The sequence below is a fragment of the Dipodomys spectabilis genome, unplaced genomic scaffold, assembly GCF_019054845.1.
Source record: "Dipodomys spectabilis isolate Male_0828 unplaced genomic scaffold, ASM1905484v1 ptg000547l, whole genome shotgun sequence".
NCBI lineage: Eukaryota > Metazoa > Chordata > Mammalia > Rodentia > Heteromyidae > Dipodomys > Dipodomys spectabilis.
The window spans coordinates 202,309-220,918 of record NW_024871224.1 but is presented as its reverse complement, the minus strand read 5'-3'; the positions used below and the strand labels follow the sequence as shown (position 1 = coordinate 220,918).

Sequence of the window (18,610 nt, the reverse complement as noted above, 5' to 3'; positions counted from 1 at the left end):
GCTATTGCATTGGTTTGCCCTTTGTCCTCTGTCTCGCCATTTTCTTGTTCCTGTTCCCTTCCCTAATTAAGGTAAATGTATGCTCAATACACAGGGTACCAAAATCAAATACAGCAGGGAATAAACCATAGAGGAAAATCCCAAAGAAAATAGAAATCACATTGTACATTACAAACAACAACTGCAAATAAATATCTCTGTTTCCATAGCTTGGAGTTCATTTTGCTCAGCATCCGCTCATATGATCATATACATGCATAACAAAGCCACGGGAAAATAATAGTTTCATGGACAGTATATCAGGAAAAAATATATTAACTGTTTTTATGGTAAAGGTGGAATTAGGATTGGTGAATTCGTGATTCTGATAAAGGAATTTCAAAAAAATTTAAAAGTTTATGACAGGTAAATTTTAATTGTTCAACCTTTTTCACAACTTAACCTATTAAGAAAATTTAAAATTACCTGGGAAAATAGGCTTTCATGTAAAGAAATCCATAGAGACTTAGCTGAGATGGAGCAATGTGGGTAAGATGGCTCATTTTCACACTAAATAAACAAACCTCACAAACCTTGCTGTAAATCATGTAGATTCCCTTGAGAATTGTCCTTAACCAGGAAAAATACTCTTACTGTGTGAAAACAAGGTTGTAGTGGAATTTAAACACAAATTTTGTAAAAAAAAATAAGAAATTAAAATTTGTGAATTGACTTTAATTACCAAACAGTAATTTTCTGAATAAGATAATTTGGTTCAAATTATTTAGGGAGAGAGTGTCCTCCACAATGAAAGAAGGTATTGGGTTTACACTTTTCTGTTTGTAATACTTTCCACAATTTCTTTCCACGTGAAGCAGTGAAACACAGAAAAAAATCTGATTGGATACATCAAACCAATTATTTCGCATTTCTAAGTAGCTCAAAAATATAATATCCTTATTAACATGAGATAATGAAGACTTCTCTTATTACATAAGCCAAAAACTTTTGGGATCAGAAAAGAATTGAGAATATTGAAAAGGTAAGAAAACACGTTCTTAGAAGCCTTAGCTAAGTGTATTGGTTTCTGCAGTGGAGGGAGGCCAAAACTTTTTGATGTAGATTGTCTTAATGTTTTTGCTACCTAAAGTGATTTTACAGAGTCTATTTGGCTCAGTGTATTGCAGAACACATTGAAGACATGAAAATAAATTCCACATCCAAATAAAAGAGTTTTGAAAGAGAAACCATGAAGATATAGCAGTGCGGAAGGCCTTATAGTCCTTCAGCTTTACTAGACCTGAAGCTAAGAAGCTGTGATTAATTGGAAATCAGTCAAGAGCAAAGAGAACAGAGAAGTAAGACATAGAAGTATTGCCTTTGTAACAGACACTGTAATCCAAGGAATGGGTGATTTAACTCTATTCTTCTCCATACATTTTGTTGAGCAAATGCAAGACCATGAGAAAAATAATCTATTGAAATAATTCTGCAAAGAATAACTTCACTGTTCTTGATATGGTATCTAAGGAGAGTCTTAAGAGTGAAGATAAAAGTGGAGTATTCTTTGGTTTCTTCTAAGCATCTTGTTAGCAAAATATATCTTTGAGGTTAGAAGTGATTGAAGCAAAAAGTGGTGGAGTATTTATTTATTTTTGTTTTTTTTTTAATATTTAATGCCCTAAATTTATTCTAATCTACTGCCATTCAAGAACTGGGTTACATTATCAAGTAAAGCTAAACAAACAAATGAAGAGTTCGCTGGTGTTCCTCAAACCCAAATGATTCACTTTTGAAACTGGAGGTTTCCTTTCTAAGGTCTGTTCCCTGTCTAGATACCCAGGGGTGGGTGCCAATGCTCTGAAGGTAGAGTATTTATTTTTGAGGGCACTTTAGACACGAGAAGATTTTCAAGGTAAAAGAAAAAAGAAAAAAATTATAGCTAAATATTTGTGATTACAGGTTCTTGAACTGGTTTTTTGGAGACAAAGTTTTGCATTACAGTTTATCCTCATTATCATAGATGTTGAGTTTTCGTGGCAACCAAATGCAAAGGGGAAGTTTAATGGACTCACTTGGACAAGTAAACAGTATGATAGAAAATAATGGGAAATAAAATTTAGTGAAATATTTTGAACAATTACTTTTCCAGAACAAAGAAGGAAAGGTATAATTCAAAATCACTTGATTTTATTAAAGGTATGAAAAAAGAGTAATGAAGACAGATGAGAGGAAACACAGAGAAATGTTTTCTCTCCAGTAGAATAATGCATTTTTGATCTTGTTTCTTCCATTCTATCTTCACAAGCTATCAAGTGTGCCTCATGACTGGAGTGTCCAGTTCAGACAAAGAGCACTCGCAGATGAAAATATTCGCAGTAGATGTAGGTGCTTTATAACCTTTGACAATGTACTTAATCTGTTCTAAATTCTCCCCTACCCCAAACTGCCCTCTTTGAACAGCTTTGTTTGCTTTTCCCAAGACTGCCCTTCATTAACTGCTTCAAATTTTGATAGGTCATATTCATACTCTCTTGAGATTGTTGTTTGGTTGCGATTTTTGTGTTTTTTTTGTTTGTTGTTGTGTTTTTAACTGAATTTCAAAAGGTTGTGCAAGTATATTACAATTGAATATGTCCATCTAATTGTCAAATGCTCCAGGATCAGAGTCACTCCTTCTATCATTCTCTACCAACCCCCTTCTCCAAGATTTATTTCAGATTTACCACTTCATTTATTACATGTGTATATTGAGTGTTCTAGATATACTTGCCCTTGTTCCATTTTTCATTCATTCTATGTCTTTACTATTATTCCTCTCAGGTTTCAATTTCCTGATAGTCATTCTGTTAAACTGTCTGTTAATATTTTGATAGGTTTATATACATCTGCTGCAGTTTCAATCCCGCATATACATGAAGTGATGTCAGCTTATATTTCTATAATTCATTTGCAAGACTGGAGATGTGAAGCACCTAGACATGATTTTATTCTAATCCATTTGGAACATTAATCTTTAGTCAACAAAAAAGTTTAAAAATGGCTTAGAATTTATTGTACTAGTTTTTATAAATGGCTTTGTAAAATGGTGTGATTATTTTATTTATTTGGAAAAAGAAGAAAACTAAGATTTACTACTATAGAGGTATATGATAGAAATAGAAGACAGATTTTATGTTTGTCACATCTCTGATGAGTACCCATATTCAAGACTTGAAGTCATATTTCTAACTATGTTAAACAGGGAACACATAAAACAACGCATGATAAGGCAACGATTAGTGACTTTTTAAAATGTACCTTCTTATGTGATGAAATTTACTTTATTAGCTAATATTTGGGTTTGAAATATAGGATGCTGATCTGTTTAACACATTTCGGGAAGGCATCTACTCGAACAATGCCAATGGTGTGGGGGGTAATAGTTCTACAATTTAATGAATGGTTGAACTTGTTTGGGATTAGTGCTGGGTAAATAAATCAATTCTATTGTAACTTGCCCCTACATTGAAAAACTTGTAATGTCACTATCATCTACTTGCCAAGTGTTATTCTGGCGAATGTGATTTTAAAAAGTTTATTTGAAAAGGAATACTTTCAGAAGATTAAATGTAGGTTATCATTGGTTTTAGAATGACAACATTTTTATACTACAGAACCAAGTTTTACTGAAGTAACAGTTTTTTGAAGCTCTAAGGATCTTCTCAATTAAAGTTTTTCTAAATTATATTTGACTTCTAAGTCAAGATTTCCTAGCCTTGGTAGACCATGTATGGATCTACATTTCCAGGAAGTATTTTTGGCCTACTTATGCTGGGCTGAAATCTTTCATTAATCATTAGGAGAAGGTATTAAAAATATTCTTGTGACATTTGTGATTTTGTTCACTCAAATGGGCTTGTCATCTGTAAATTGAAAGTTTGAATTACAGTACTTTCTCTCATATTTTATGATCTCATCTTTCATTTTAAGTTGACTTGCATTTCACAATAGCTTACATCTAAATCCTGCAAGGAATTAAGGACCTGAAATATTATAGGAAATGAGAAATTGAGACATGTCTTCAATTACTTACTGTTGGCATGTTGCATGGGCCTAGGTGAAAAGTCTTGCTCTTGTTATCTGATGATGCAGATAACTGGGAACTGGTATCCTAGGACCCGTGGGTCCTGCAGAAGAATAATAGCTTTTAGACATCATATCAGCAAAATTTTGGTAAAATCAGTAAGAATGCTTCAGAAATATGGAGAAAAACAGTTTGGGACCAGCGACTTAAAACAATAAACAGAGCAGCAGAGTAAAATACATTATAGATTAGAGGAAAACAATACTGTTTTTTTACCATGTAAATTCAGAAGATCAAGAACACTTAGAAGGTATCACAAATTTATACCGAAGACATTGCATTGATACTTTTTATATTCTAAAAATAATTATTTATATTCCAATCTATTTATGGGAATAAATATCAATTTAGTTGTCAAATTATCATCTAATTCTAGTAAGTTTCACTGTGTGAAATTTAAGATCAACACATATAAATAAAAATATATAAGTATATATAATATAAGAAATTATTTTCCATTGTTTTGTTGTGGTTAGGGTATCAAAGGCAACTCCGTTTTAAAGTATCGTTACATTATCTCTACCTCAGTTTTTGATAGAGTTAGATCTAAAGCTTTACCATTTCGAGATTTACAGCCTAGAGGCAAGAGGAAACACTGTGATTAAAACATTACCAATTTAAGGCCTAATATCGAGGACTTGTCCAGGAGCTATGAAAATATTTGTTGATAGAAAGTCAGTAGTGTAAGTTCCTGCCTGGTTGGATTGTAGACAGACTAGGACATTAGGTAATCATGCATATGAACAATATTTTCACCTTCTTGGCGTTAGCTACTTTTGAAATGTTTGTTATAATAAACAAAGGTATTTTAATAAAATACTTTGAATATCTGCCTTTAGCTACCAACTCATGGACAAGGTCTAAGTGTCCACTGTAGGCTTCCCCAGGAAGAGGGGTATACTCATCCTCATGCCTATTTTTAGAAAATACCTTCTATTCTGAATAATTCATTCTCAACTATTCATCTCTCTATGATCCCTTGTAACTAAGATTAGTTTTGTTCCAGTAAGACAACCAATGCTGTCACGGTAAGATATTCTGGTTGGTCTCTTCCTACATGGAAGAAGGGTAAAGGGTCAGGAAGACATTAGTGCCATTGAGACCTCATTTTGGAAATTTTAAGCTGCAGAAGTTTCGAAGTAGCTTTTAAGAAGGCTTACTTTGAATCCATTAGCTCCACAAAGCTAACTCAGTTGATAAGTAAGTACTTGAAAAGCCATCACCTTTGGACTTAGCTATAAAGGCTTCAAAATATGATCAAATTTAAAATGAAAAAGACAAAATGGTCATTGACAGAAAAATTGCAAATGTGAGCATACAATATAAGTTTTTTTTTCCACTATAAACAGAAATTTAGAGAAATAAGATCAATACCATTTTTAGGAACAATAAGGGTTCATTGTTACAAATAGGCAACCAAGGATATATGCCTGTATAAAGATTGCATCATTAACTACTTAAATTTAGAGGATACTACAGGCTTCAGCAGCAGTTCTACGCAAATGACAACAATACCAAGATTAACATGGCACTTGCACAAGGATGATATAAAAATTTGTGAAGTATTCCATATTTTTCATTTTTCAGATGCAAGAAATGTAAAACAGTTATTAAAAGGTTGATTACAAAAATACAAGTGTAACAGCATATATAATTCATAGAATTAAAGGTTAGGTTGACATCAGTGTTTAAATCTTCACCTTAGAAAGGCCTTTACATAGCATAACCTTTACACAACTTGAAATTAGATAACATTATCATCTTATCCCAAAGAAATAAAATACTATAAGGACCTAGGGAAAAAAAGGAATCTTAAACTTTTTCTATAAGGAATGCAATTTGAATGGACACATTTATTAATTAACCTATATATTATAAAACAATGTAGAATTCAAAATATATCTAGGAGAGAAGGAAATGGATTATGGACATTATACAAACATAGATATACTTTTTTCAGACAAGCACCAGGAATAACTTAAGTTTCTATACTATTCATTTCCACAGATAAGTTAAAATTATTTCTGATTTTAAAAAATCACAAACTCTGCAAAAAACATTATAGATGTATACAAACAACTCTTGAATACATTTTGACATCAATGTCAGGCAATTCACTTGGAAGAATAACATGGAATCCATGATTTTTTAAAGTAAGATATTGCTGTTGCTTTGCATTGTGAAAATATTTTGTAAGGACATGAATGATGAAAGTTTTGAAATTTAAGAAACTTAACCAAACCATTACGACTTTTGGAGGGACACAAAGGATGAACTGGCATTTTTGAAATTTATAGAACTTAACCAAACCATTAGGATTTAGGAGAACAATTTGTAAAGCCTTTCACAACTTCAAAGAGGTAGTGATACATACTTATCCTTTTGGCAATATCAAATGCAGTTTCTTCCAAGTTGTTCTTCAGACCTGGTTTGATATAATGGTTCAACAGAAGTAGATACAGCATATCTTTGCTATTTCTATTCCCAGCAGCAAGATGCAAGGTGGTCAAGAGGACTTTAGTTTGGCCATTTGTATCTGCATCATGATGAAGTAAGAAAGAAACCACTCTGGTATTATTCCACATATAAGCACTGTGCAGGGGTGTCCAGCTATTCACAGTTATTACATGAATATCTGCCTTGAGCTACCAACTCATGGACAATATCTAAGTGTCCACTGTAGGCTTCTCGATGAAGAGGGGTATACTCATCCTCATCCCTAGTATTTATATGAGTGGCCTTTTTGGAAAGTAGTCTCCGCACTGTAGTAAGCCGATTAATTTCGGCATCCCAAAGAAGAAATTTACTTGGATCCTTCTCCATTTTTTTCTCATAATTGATACCATTTCTCATTTTTCATATTGTTCCTTGTCTTCATCAGAATTGCCTAACCAGAGACTTTGAGTACCAGTGGGAATGAGGTGTCAATCAATTTCCCGTATAGATCACGTTGGTTGAACTTGTTGGAAAAATCCAGTGAATTTTCGGTATGTTTTTTCACCGTGATTTATTTTCTCTTTTTCCATTTTTACTATTCTAAATTATTCTACCAGGAGAGTAGGGATTGATAGAGAGCAGAGAAAGATTTTCCTCCGTATTCAAAGGTACAGACTGAAAATGAGGACCAGTGGTATCTTCATGAGCAGCTTATTCTAGGAATGAGAAAATAGGAAACAATATCTTCTATGTAAATGATTTGGGAAATACCATGATATAGTGTAAGAGTACTCACTATTCAACATAAGACCTTTCTAATAGATCCATAATTTATTGGTACTCAAATTAGAAAAAAAATGTATAATGCAGTAGTAAAATAGAAGTCCTTTGCATAACTACTTAAATTCTTTGTTTTTTTTTTAAAGACACTTGTTTTCATCTAAAAAAGTAGGCCTGTTTATTGTCTTTAGGTGATTTTGATGATTGAAGATGCTTAATGAGAAGACAAAATGTATTAGTAATCCTTTGCTATCAATTAAATTTCACTTTTCTTCTTGGAGAATATAATGATCAAAGCAATAGTTCAGAATCAGCAAGCAATAGTTCAGAATCATGCTTCCAGCACAAGTGGATCACAAGTAAGTAATACTCGATACCATTTTCCAAAAAGGTTTATCACAGATACAATCAGCCTGCCTCTCTAGTTGCTTTCCTAGCCTGGACCGATTCCTTCATTGTACAGGAAAAGTGTGATTCCACTGATTTCAGTCAGATCTGTTACTAGAATTTTAAAGGATTTAGATTTTTTTTAAATTAGTTGTGGGGCCTGAACTCTGGGCCAGGGCACAGTCCTTGAGCTCTTCAAATCAAGGCAAGTGCTCTACCACTTGAGCCACAGCACCACTTCCAGATTTTTCTGTTTATGTGGTGCTGATTTGGGAAATGGCAGGGCAGAAAGTGAAATGATACAACCGAAAATATAAAAGCAAAACAAAGTAGGATAATTATGGAGCAATTATATTATCTATGAGAAACATGAAAGAGAGAGAGGAAGAAAGATACAGATGTGCAATGACCTATCTAGCCACAAAATCCATGCTTCTGATCAATTTACAGAACAATTTTTTTAAAGAGATGGAAATAGAATTCATTTATTTACCTTAAATTAGTAAACACATTTTTAGTAGCCTACTTAAAGAGACATACCTTTGACCAAATTACAGACAAGAATTTTAATCCTTTGGCTGGGAAGGTGGCTCATGGTATAGTGCTTGCCTTGCAGCTTACTAAAGTGCGGAGACTACTTTCCAAAAAGGCCATTCATATGAATACTAGGGATGAGGATGAGTATATCCCTCTTCATAGGGAAACCTAGAGTGGACATTTAGACATTGTCCATGAGTTGGTAGTCAAGGTAGATATTCATGCAATAACTGTGAATGGCTGGACACTCTGCACAGTGCTTCTATGTGGAACATATTGCAACAGCGTGCGTGCACACACACACACACACACACATACACACATATACACACACATCATCAGATTTCTTCTTAAGTATTTTTTGTGCATGTCCTTAAGAAGAAATTTACATTACTAACTTGAATTTCTGACAGGACAATATCATCACTGTACATCTTGCTTCTATGCTCTCAGTTTTAAATTACTATCTAAGTATGTGCATTAGATTAGTATAGGAAATAGTAGGATCCACACTGGTGGCTCATTTCTTTAATCCTAGCTAATCAGAAAGACGAAATCTGATGATTGTGGTTTGAAATCAGACCAAGAAAAAAAGTCTATTAGATTTTGATTTGAAAGTAACCTGCAAAAGCTAGAAATGGATCTGTGGTACAAGCAGTAAAATGCTAGCCTTGAGAAAACTAAAACAAAAAAAATAACAATTCTGGGACAGAGACAGGTCCTGAGTTCAAGCTCTAGTATTAGCAACAAACTAATGAATGAATGAATTTATTAATGAACTAAAAATAAATTAAGTGGTCACATGTGGAGTGGAAGGTAAAATGTAACAACCATGGTGACTGGCTTATGTATTATTTTGTAATAAGGCAAATTATCATTTGTCCTAAACACTAACATTTTATTTGAACTTTTTTGTACAATAAACCCTGAATTTGGCATGCGTGTATATTTGTGTGTGCATGTGCACACCTGTGTGTATGTGTATATGTGTGCTTTGTGCTGTTGCAATGTTGCTTGCCAATGTGGACAGGGTGAGGCTTAAAAGAGCTGTTGTTATGTTTTTATTTATCAGTGTTCCATTCTGTCATTTCAGTGGAACCACCCTTCTGTACATTTTATTTTTCAAATGATAAAAATATCATTATCAAAGCATTTACACCATTAAGTTAGATAAAAGAGATCACTTTCAGCTCTTAGTATTTGTTAGGTAAGAAGATACACATATAATTAGGTAGTAAGTTATTGCTGTAAGATGACTGTCAGTACAAAATATGTATTTGACCTCTTAAATTGGTTATACTTTTAAGATATACTCATGGAGTGATTTTGAGTGACTTGACCAAACAGGTATTACTTTCTGGTTATTCCTGTGAAACACAAGGTGGATAAACTCTTTACGCATTTCTGTTGAAAATAACGTTTTTGGTAAGATAGTATCTATTCACACTAATATAATAAACCCCGTATTTTTTAGATTTGAATATCCCATCATACTGACTGAAAATCAATATTGTGGATATGCTTGTTAGATTTACATTTCAAAAATAAAGAAACAAAAAGAATGTGTCAAGTGGTGTTGTAGCTCAAGTGGTAGGGCACTTGCCTTGAGCTGAAGAGCCCAGGGACAGCGCCCACGCCTACAGTTCAAGCCCCACGACCGACAAAAAAAAAAGCATGTGTCATCTCCAGACTGTGGATGCATTTGAAGTTGTTTTGTACATACAAAGATTTCTTCATTAATAGTTCTTTTGTTGGAGTAATTATCACAAATTTAACAAATAAGGCTTTTTGAATATCTTTTCGAATATAAATAACATCTCAGAGTGAGTCTTACAATTTCTGAAAACCCTTTGAATATTTTAATATTATTTCAGTTCATTGACTATAGAGCTAAAGACATTTCTGCAATAAACATTGTTAAAATCTGAAAAAGTAAGTGGGTATATAGGCTTTTTATGCATCATTTTATGGAAAGCCAGTTTTTATGAAACTAAAAGAAATAGAATAAAAGAATGTAAGTGAATTGGGGAAGCTAATTATTAGTATAACTTTGTTTTCTATTAGCATAGTCCTTTGAATGTAGCTGATGCAGTTAAATTATGTCCTTTGTGTCACTGTGCTTCAGTTATTTTTAAAATCTTTGTAGATATAATAGTGAATTTGTAGTATAAATAAAGGTCTTTGAAAATGATTTGGATTAATCTTGTGTTTTGTGTCCTACTCCCAAGAAAATGAGTTATTTTCAAGTATTAATAGTTTATGACTGAATCTTCAGTATCATAAGAAATTTTGAAAAAATGTGGTAGTATTGATGTCTTTTTTTTTGGGGAGGGGGTCTGGTAGTGGGGCCTGAACTCTGGGCCTGGGCGCTTTCCCTCAGCTCTTCAGCTCAAGGGAAAAGCTCTACAACTTAAGCCACAGCACCATTTGCAGCTTTTTTCTTTTTGCTTATGTAGTGCTGAGGAATTGAACCTCATGCATGCAAGGCAAGCACTTTGTCACTGAGCCCCTTCCCAGCCCTTTATGTCTTTTTAAACCAATTGTATTCACAAGTTGGAGAATCTTTAATTCATGCTTAGGTCTTGGAATATTTTTCTGAGGTCAAAATTGATTTTTATCAGTCTGGCTTTAACGGCATTTTAAAGTAGTACCTTTCTCTCAAAATATTGGGTATGAAAAGCAATCAAAACACTTCTAATGGTAAACAACTTAGGTGAGCTACAATGTGGAAATGATTGGTCCATAAGACCTGCAGTCTGTTTCCATCAGGAATTAGGGAGGTCATTCTTTCAGTAAGACTTTGTTAAACAGTGATAGGGTCCCCAGGCAGTGCAGTGTTGAGTGAAGGGATACAATATGATTTCTACTATTTTGAGCTAGAAATCAAGAATGTTATACTTTAGCAGTTCCTTTCACCAGGGAGATATGCATTGATTATGAAATTTGAGTTTTCATATTACCATTACCTATTTTCTTTTTTTTGGGGGGGGGTCCAGTCGTGGGGCATGAACTCTGGGCCTGGGTGCTGTCCCTCAGCTCTTCAGCTCAAGGCTAGCGCTCTACCACTTGAGCCACAGCGCCACTTCCGGCTTTTTTCTTTTTGCTTATGTGGTGCTGGGGAATCGAACCCAGGGCCTCAGGCATGCAAGGCAAGCGCTCTACCATTGAGCCACCTTCCCAGCCCGCGTTACCTATTTTCTAACAAAGATAAAGTGAAATATTATGAGTGTACACAATAATTCTGAGAATTTCTCCTAGAAATTGTAGACTAAGTGCTGGTATTTTAGTCATAAAATAGAATGAGGTTAATTGATACAGTGGGAGATGTATCTCAGGATAACACTTACCATGTGTGCAATGTTGTACTAGTAATTCCAACTCTGAAGACTTCAGTATCATCATCTGAGAATTAATAATGTAAATAGTTCCACTTTATGGAATTATTGTGAGGATTAAATTAGATACCATGGTTAAAGAACGTGGAAAAACAATCAATTAGCATTTGGCACATTCTACCTGTTATTTTATCATTTGATGAATTCTAACATTTTTACCGTGATTCTATATACTGTCTCTTAATGATGTGCAATGTAATGTATTGATATTCATTGCATTGATCACTTTTCTGTCACTATTAGGAAAATACCTGCAAAGAAAATTTCTTTTTTTTCTTTTTGTGTCTGGTCGTGGGCCTGAACTCTGGGCCTGGATGCTGTCTCTCAGCTCTTCAGCTCAAGGCTAGCGCTCTACCACTTGAGCCACAGCGGGACTTCTGGCTTTTTTTTCTGCTTATGTGGGGCTGAGGAATCTAACCCAGGGCCTCATACATGCAAGGCAAGCGCTCCAACACTGAGATACCTTCCCAGCCCTGCAGAGAAAATTTCTCAGGAGGAAACTATTATATTGACTCGTGGTTTAAGAGAACGCAGTTTAAGATATCTCCATTGTTTTTAAGTATATTTTTATTATCTTAACTAGTTGTACAAGGAATTTCCATCCAATAAATCATTTTTTAAGTATAATGGATCTTTATATAACTTTTCCCTACCCTTCCAAACCTCACCCCACCTTCATTTTTACTAATTTCATACTATCTGCATTGAATATACTGTCTTCACTCTCTTCCTGCATAACTCTCTTTATTCCTTCCCTTTGATTTCCCCTCATATCTTCCAAGTGATAATTTCCTGGTATTCATTTTGTTGGATTAAAAGTTCGATTTTATAAAAAACTACACCTTTTAAATACTCCTCTGCAAATAGCATGCTTTGGTTAATATTGTTTTGTAAACTTGTATAAAGTTCTAGCTTCCAAATATGAGACAGAACATGGGTCCTTTGTGTATCTGGTTCTGACTTAGTTTACTTAACGTATTTTTAGATCTATCTATTTCTTTGCAAATAATGTAACAATCTTCATAATTGATAGGTGCAATCCAATTGTGTATATATGACACACTTTCTCCAACCATCCCTCTGCCGAAGGGCATCTGGGCTGTTCCCATAACTTGGCTATGGTGAATAGTGCAGTAGTGAATATGGTTGTGGAAGTGTTTTTACTGTAACCTTTTGGAGGAATTCATCACTATCTTTCTGGGAGCAATCCTCTAACCTGTTTTCCAGAATAAGCACATCCTTCCCTTCATCTCCATCAAAAAGTATTGCAAATCCTCAAAAACACACTACCCCATACAGGTCTCAATAAGCTAAAACCACACTGTGCCCATATTCTTTCAATACATTTTTCATAATTGTACATATAATTTAGTGAGAACCTTCTATGTACTTTCCTAATGTGGGAATGAGAGCCATCACAACAGAGTAAAAGATATATGCAATTAAAATAGTTATTATCATATTTAAAATCTTGTTAAGCTCTAACTCATAGCCTCACTTACTATTATTTTAATCTTTATTTGATTATCTCCTAAATTATGACAGGTGAGTTAAATACAAAGGCAAAAAGTGTGGTTTGATTTTGACACTCATGTGTGAGGATGCACAATATGGGCAAATAGATGGATTGGAATTAATAGGAATTATCCATTCTGGTAAAGTAGAGATAATTTTCCCAAACTGATTCTCACAATTCATATTCCATTCAACAAAAAGAAACCTGTAACAATTCCTTTTGTTTTGCACTTTATTAACTTTTGTATCCATTTTATTTTATAATGAAGGATGATTTCATAAATCTACTGTAGATACAAAAATATGTTAAAATATTTCTCTCTGAATCCATTGATACATACATACACATATATATTACACAGGTTACAATGCTAATTTATATGCTTCACATATGCTAGACCAATGTTTGACCACTGAGCTATACTGTCTAGTTATAATCCAAATAATGTTTTAAATCATGACTTTTAAACTTTCATTCCTAGTATGCTTTTTCAAAATTATATGTGATAAAAGTAGATCCATAGTCTATCCACCCTAGCAAATTTATTGTTATTTTGAATATTTCCACTGCCTTTCCACTTTCAAAGTCTTGTGTTTGTTATTGATAAAGATTTTACTTTGCTTCTTTTCTCTCTTCATTCTTTTGCCCTTTAGAGATTACCTGTTCTTTCTTTTATGTCTTTGGAAATATTCCTATTACAATTTCTTTACATTGTAACAGGTATATACAATGCTTTATTTTCTATTTTATTTTTTCCCATTTTGGCTGACTTTTAGTCCAAACTATTAGATAGGCTAAAAAGAAACTTGACTCAGGACACTTTATTTTTCTCCTTCTCTTCTCTGAAGCCTTTCTGTTTTTTGAAACACAGGAGCAATGACATATAGCTCCTATGTGGTCCATCATTCTTTCCACTCTCATTCTCCTCTGTTGTACAGCTCAAGTTGTTATCATTCAACTTTATTATGTTACAGCGTTATCTAAATCTTAACTCATTCCTAAATTAATTTTAGTTGTTTCAAGTATTCTCTAAAGACATATCTATATATACTCTATATATAATATCTGAGGTCTTGTGTTTTCACAAGGTACAAAATATGAGTGACTATCAAATATCTAGATATCTCTGCAGAATATTGGTTCATCTGCTCAATAAAATCGTATGTAAATTCAAGGAATACAAGTCAGTCAGAACAACCTTGTAAAATGGTGTAGCTTAAGCCTTCATACTAGCTTTGAATCTTATTTCCATGTTTAGTAGTGTAGGAAACATAATTCTACAATAAGAGCAGACACATAGAAGAATGTAACAGATTTGTCAAAAATAAATTCTTAGTTTTATGGTGAATAGATTTTGAAAAGTATCCCATGTCTTTATGAAATAAAAATAGAATCTTAAATGGGTGTATTGGCACTATTTTCTCTGGAGATTTAAAGAATGATCGTAGACTACTACTTCAATCATTTTTTTGTTTTGTTTTCTTTTTTGTTACTCATGGGGCTTAACGTCTGGGCTTAGGCATTGTCCGTGTGCTCTGCATCTCAACTCCAGAGCCCTACCGCTTGAGCCACCGTACCACTACTGTTTTTCTAGTGGTTTACTGGAGATAAGAGTCTCATGGACTTTCCTGCCCGGGCTGGCTTTAAACCACAATACTCAGATCTCTGACTTCTGACTAGCTAGGATTACAGGTGTAAGCCACAGGCACCCGGCCTACCTCAATCCTTATATAAAAAAAATTAAAATAAAAAATGATTATCAAACTAAATGTGAGATGTAAAAACCTAAAAAACATAAATGTAAAATTTCATGACATTGGACAGTAAAGGTTTCTAAAACTTTGACGTGGAAAGCATTAGTGGCTAAAGAAAAGCAAGAATAAACTGGATTATATCAAGTGATAACTTTTCATAATTCAAAGGACACTATAACCGAAGTGAAAACATCCAACAGATGGAGGGAACATATTTGTTAATGCTATAATGTTAATGCTACAATGATTCTGAACCTTAAGCATTTTTATATCTTCTAATTCTATATAAAGTTTTGTCTGAATAGGATATTTCTTTAAAGAACATATGTAAATTAATACTCATGATGAGGAGCATATGAAATAAGCTCCTCTTTAGTATCTAAGAAAAAAGAGAAAGAATACTGACTAGTATGACCCTAATATAAAAAGATGACACAAAATATAGTAATGCATTTGTGGAGAAATTGATATACTCCTCATATTGATTTTATTTGTATAATACTGCAATCATTTTAGCAAGCAAGTTTTCAAGTCTTTAAAAGGTCAAAGAGAATTGTATAGGATCCATTCATTACACTTCTATGAATGTATTTTTTTGTTTTTAAATTTATTTATTTATTTATTTGTTCATTTATTTTTTTTGCAAACAATGTACAGAGGGGTTACAATTACATGTGCAAGATAATGAGTATATTTTTTATAAAGTATTGTAACGTCCGCTTTGTTTCCTATTCCCATCTTTTCCCATCCTCCTCCTGCCCTCCCCCACAGCCTTCCCATCTCCCATACCCCCTACCACTCACAAACCAAAGTTGTAAAGTTCGTTTTGGACATAACGACTTGTACATCGCATTTTGGCTATGGGTCTACCTCTATCCCTATTTAAACGAATTGTTTTTCCCCTTCCCCTCCACAAATTATACCGACATGAAATACAGTGAAAGCAGTTGTTATACAATGGGGGAGGGACTTACAAATTAAAAAAGAAATGATCTTATGAATGTGTCATAAACAATCGCTTGAAAGCAAATAAAAAACTTTCGAATACATATCTTAGGGTTCATTTCATTAACATCACCTTATCTGACTTTCTCTGATTTACTCAAACTTTCGTTTGCATGCTGAACTCGCTAACATTGGTCAGCTCTCCCAGAATTGGAAGACAAAATTTGACTGGTTCCTGTGGATGGACAGTATAAGTGGCTTTCATCCAAGCTAGGATGCAGACCGGAGAAACCCGATTTAGAAAGATGTGGTCTACTTGTATTTAGAGGCTTATCTCTCCTTTGGGGAAGATGTAGATCATTGAGAATTTGAGCCCTGAAAAACAATTTTGTTTTAAGGCGTCGAATTTCTTTTTTTTTTTTTAAATGAAAATATTTTTTATTATATTCAGTGACTCCTTACAACGAATAGAATATAAAATATGTTCTTTGTATATACTGCGAAAATTTCATTCATTCCCTAGAGCTTTCCCATTCAGAGATTCATAGGACAGATGATTTTGCCAGAAAATAAATTGAGTAAAAAGGCTGTGCCTCTAGCTAAGCTTCATGCCTATAATTGGTTGTAGGTCTTCATATTCAATTCACAATTAGGTTTTTTACTAACTCTATACATGCAGCTTCAAGTTAATTATCAGAAGTAAATTCAAGTCGATATACTTTGCAGTATTAGAGACTGCATTTTCAGTAATCATTCTTTTTTTTTTGTTTTTTTTTAAATTTAATTTAATTTTATTTGTGAACATACTGTACAGAGGACTTACAGTTACATGGGCAGGATAATGCGTACATTTCTTACCAAGCATTGCAGCCTCCTCCTTTGTTTACCCTTCACATCCCTTCCCAGCCTCCCCCCTCCCCCCCTAATCCCAATCCTTCTCCTTCCCCCCCCCCCCCCCCCCCGCACCAACGTTGTAAAGCTTGTTTTGGACATGACAACTTGTACTTCTCATTGTTGCAACAGGTCCACCTGTATCCTTAAACAACTGGTTTTTCCTCATCTATGAATGAATTAAAGAGAAGTAATAAACGTGTTTGGACAGAGAATTGTAGTTCATTGACAGTGCGCTTGAATAGTAGTTGTGTGACCCTGGAAATAATCCCCAAAAACAAACTTTGAAAAGACACACTATAGAGGATGCATGCTGGACAAATTCCTGTTACAGAATTTTATATCTATTTTAATGTCTGTTCTAATATTTATAGCATTTCTATTTGAAGAAATGCAAGTTTGTGAAAATTAGGCTTTGAAAACCTATGAAGGTACAATTCACTTCCAAAGTACTAAAATGTATACAATAAAAGGAGATAATATATTGTAAGTTAATTACATGTCAGCAAAAAACTATTGTTAAAAATTCTTCACACAAAATGCAGAATACTTAAAAAGATATTTTTGGTGTTGGCTAAAAACTCTGTAAACTAAAGCGTTTTAAACAAAATGTGATTTCTGTTTATTTTGAGGGTTTTTTTTGTCTGTTATTTTGAGTTTATACAGAGATAACTCAATCAAAAAGTCTATGTGATAACTGGAATACCTAGGAATTATGCATCACTTATAAGTAATTGATAACCTTTTCTGGAAGAAACTTTTAGCAAATAACAGAAGACACAAATCTACGCATCTGTATTTTATGAAAGCCATACATTACTTGCTTAGTCCAATTGCTTTTCTCTACTTTGCTAGGAAACCAAATTATTCTCAAGACAAGAGCCAAAAGCATTGAAAAGAAACAAAATACACAATCATCTTGATTTATTTGTGAAAATAACAAATGAAATAAAACAATTACACTTAAGGGGCTCCAATATTAGTATCAATGAAGGGGTTCCTGAATGCCAACATCTATTGAATTTTTAGAATTTCTGCGAACATATAAAAACTAGAACAAGAAAACAAATATAGTCTTAGAGTGAGCCAGCCTTGCAATCATTTTCTTCATTGTTTTGAAATTACAAAACATTGATACTCCTTTGCATTGGAAATCATTTAAAAACATTTATCACTTATTATAATTCAAGTAACAAGCAAGAGTAATTTTATATAATCATTAAAATATCATTTTATTACTATTGTAAAATAGAATTAAAGACCAGTCCCAATATTTTACCTACCCATCATTTTTCTTAATTCCTAATCATTACCTAAATATCTTAAACTAAATAGTCATGTCTTTAACATAGACATAAATATTGTATACATTTTAGCTTAACATTTTCCAAGGGCATGTATTCGTGTTTCTAAGAAATGTTCACAGCAGTTAAAAGATGCTTTTGTAAAATTAATGTGATACATTTTCTTGTTGTGGTTATTGTTTGCAAGGCCTGGGCATTGTCCCTAAGCCTTTTTATGCTCAAGGACTGCATTCTACAACTTGAGGCACAGAGCTAATTTCTGTTTTTAGTGGTTAATTGGAAATAAGAATCTAAAAATTAATTTTCTGTCTGGACTAATTTCGAATATAATTCTAAGATCTCAGCACAAGAATAGCTTGAATTAGGGGCTGGGAAGGTGGCTCAGTGGTAGAGCGCTTGCCTTGCATTCCTGAGGCCCTTGGTTCGATTCCTCAGCACCACATAAGCAAAAAGAAAAAAGCCGGAATTGGTGCTGTGGCTCAAGTGGTAGAGTGCTCTCCTTGAGCTGAAGAGATGAGGGACAGCTCCCAGGCCCAGAGTTCAGGCCCCACGACCAGACC

At 33.7% G+C, this 18,610-nt stretch overlaps 1 non-coding gene across 1 annotated transcript; it reads left to right on the top strand.

Annotated features, from left to right (window-relative positions):
- Positions 1–5,578: 5,578 nt before the first annotated feature.
- Positions 5,579–5,682, top strand: LOC122099942. The gene has a single exon (XR_006146048.1). It is a non-coding gene; the product is annotated as a U6 spliceosomal RNA (small nuclear RNA).
- Positions 5,683–18,610: the final 12,928 nt, after the last annotated feature.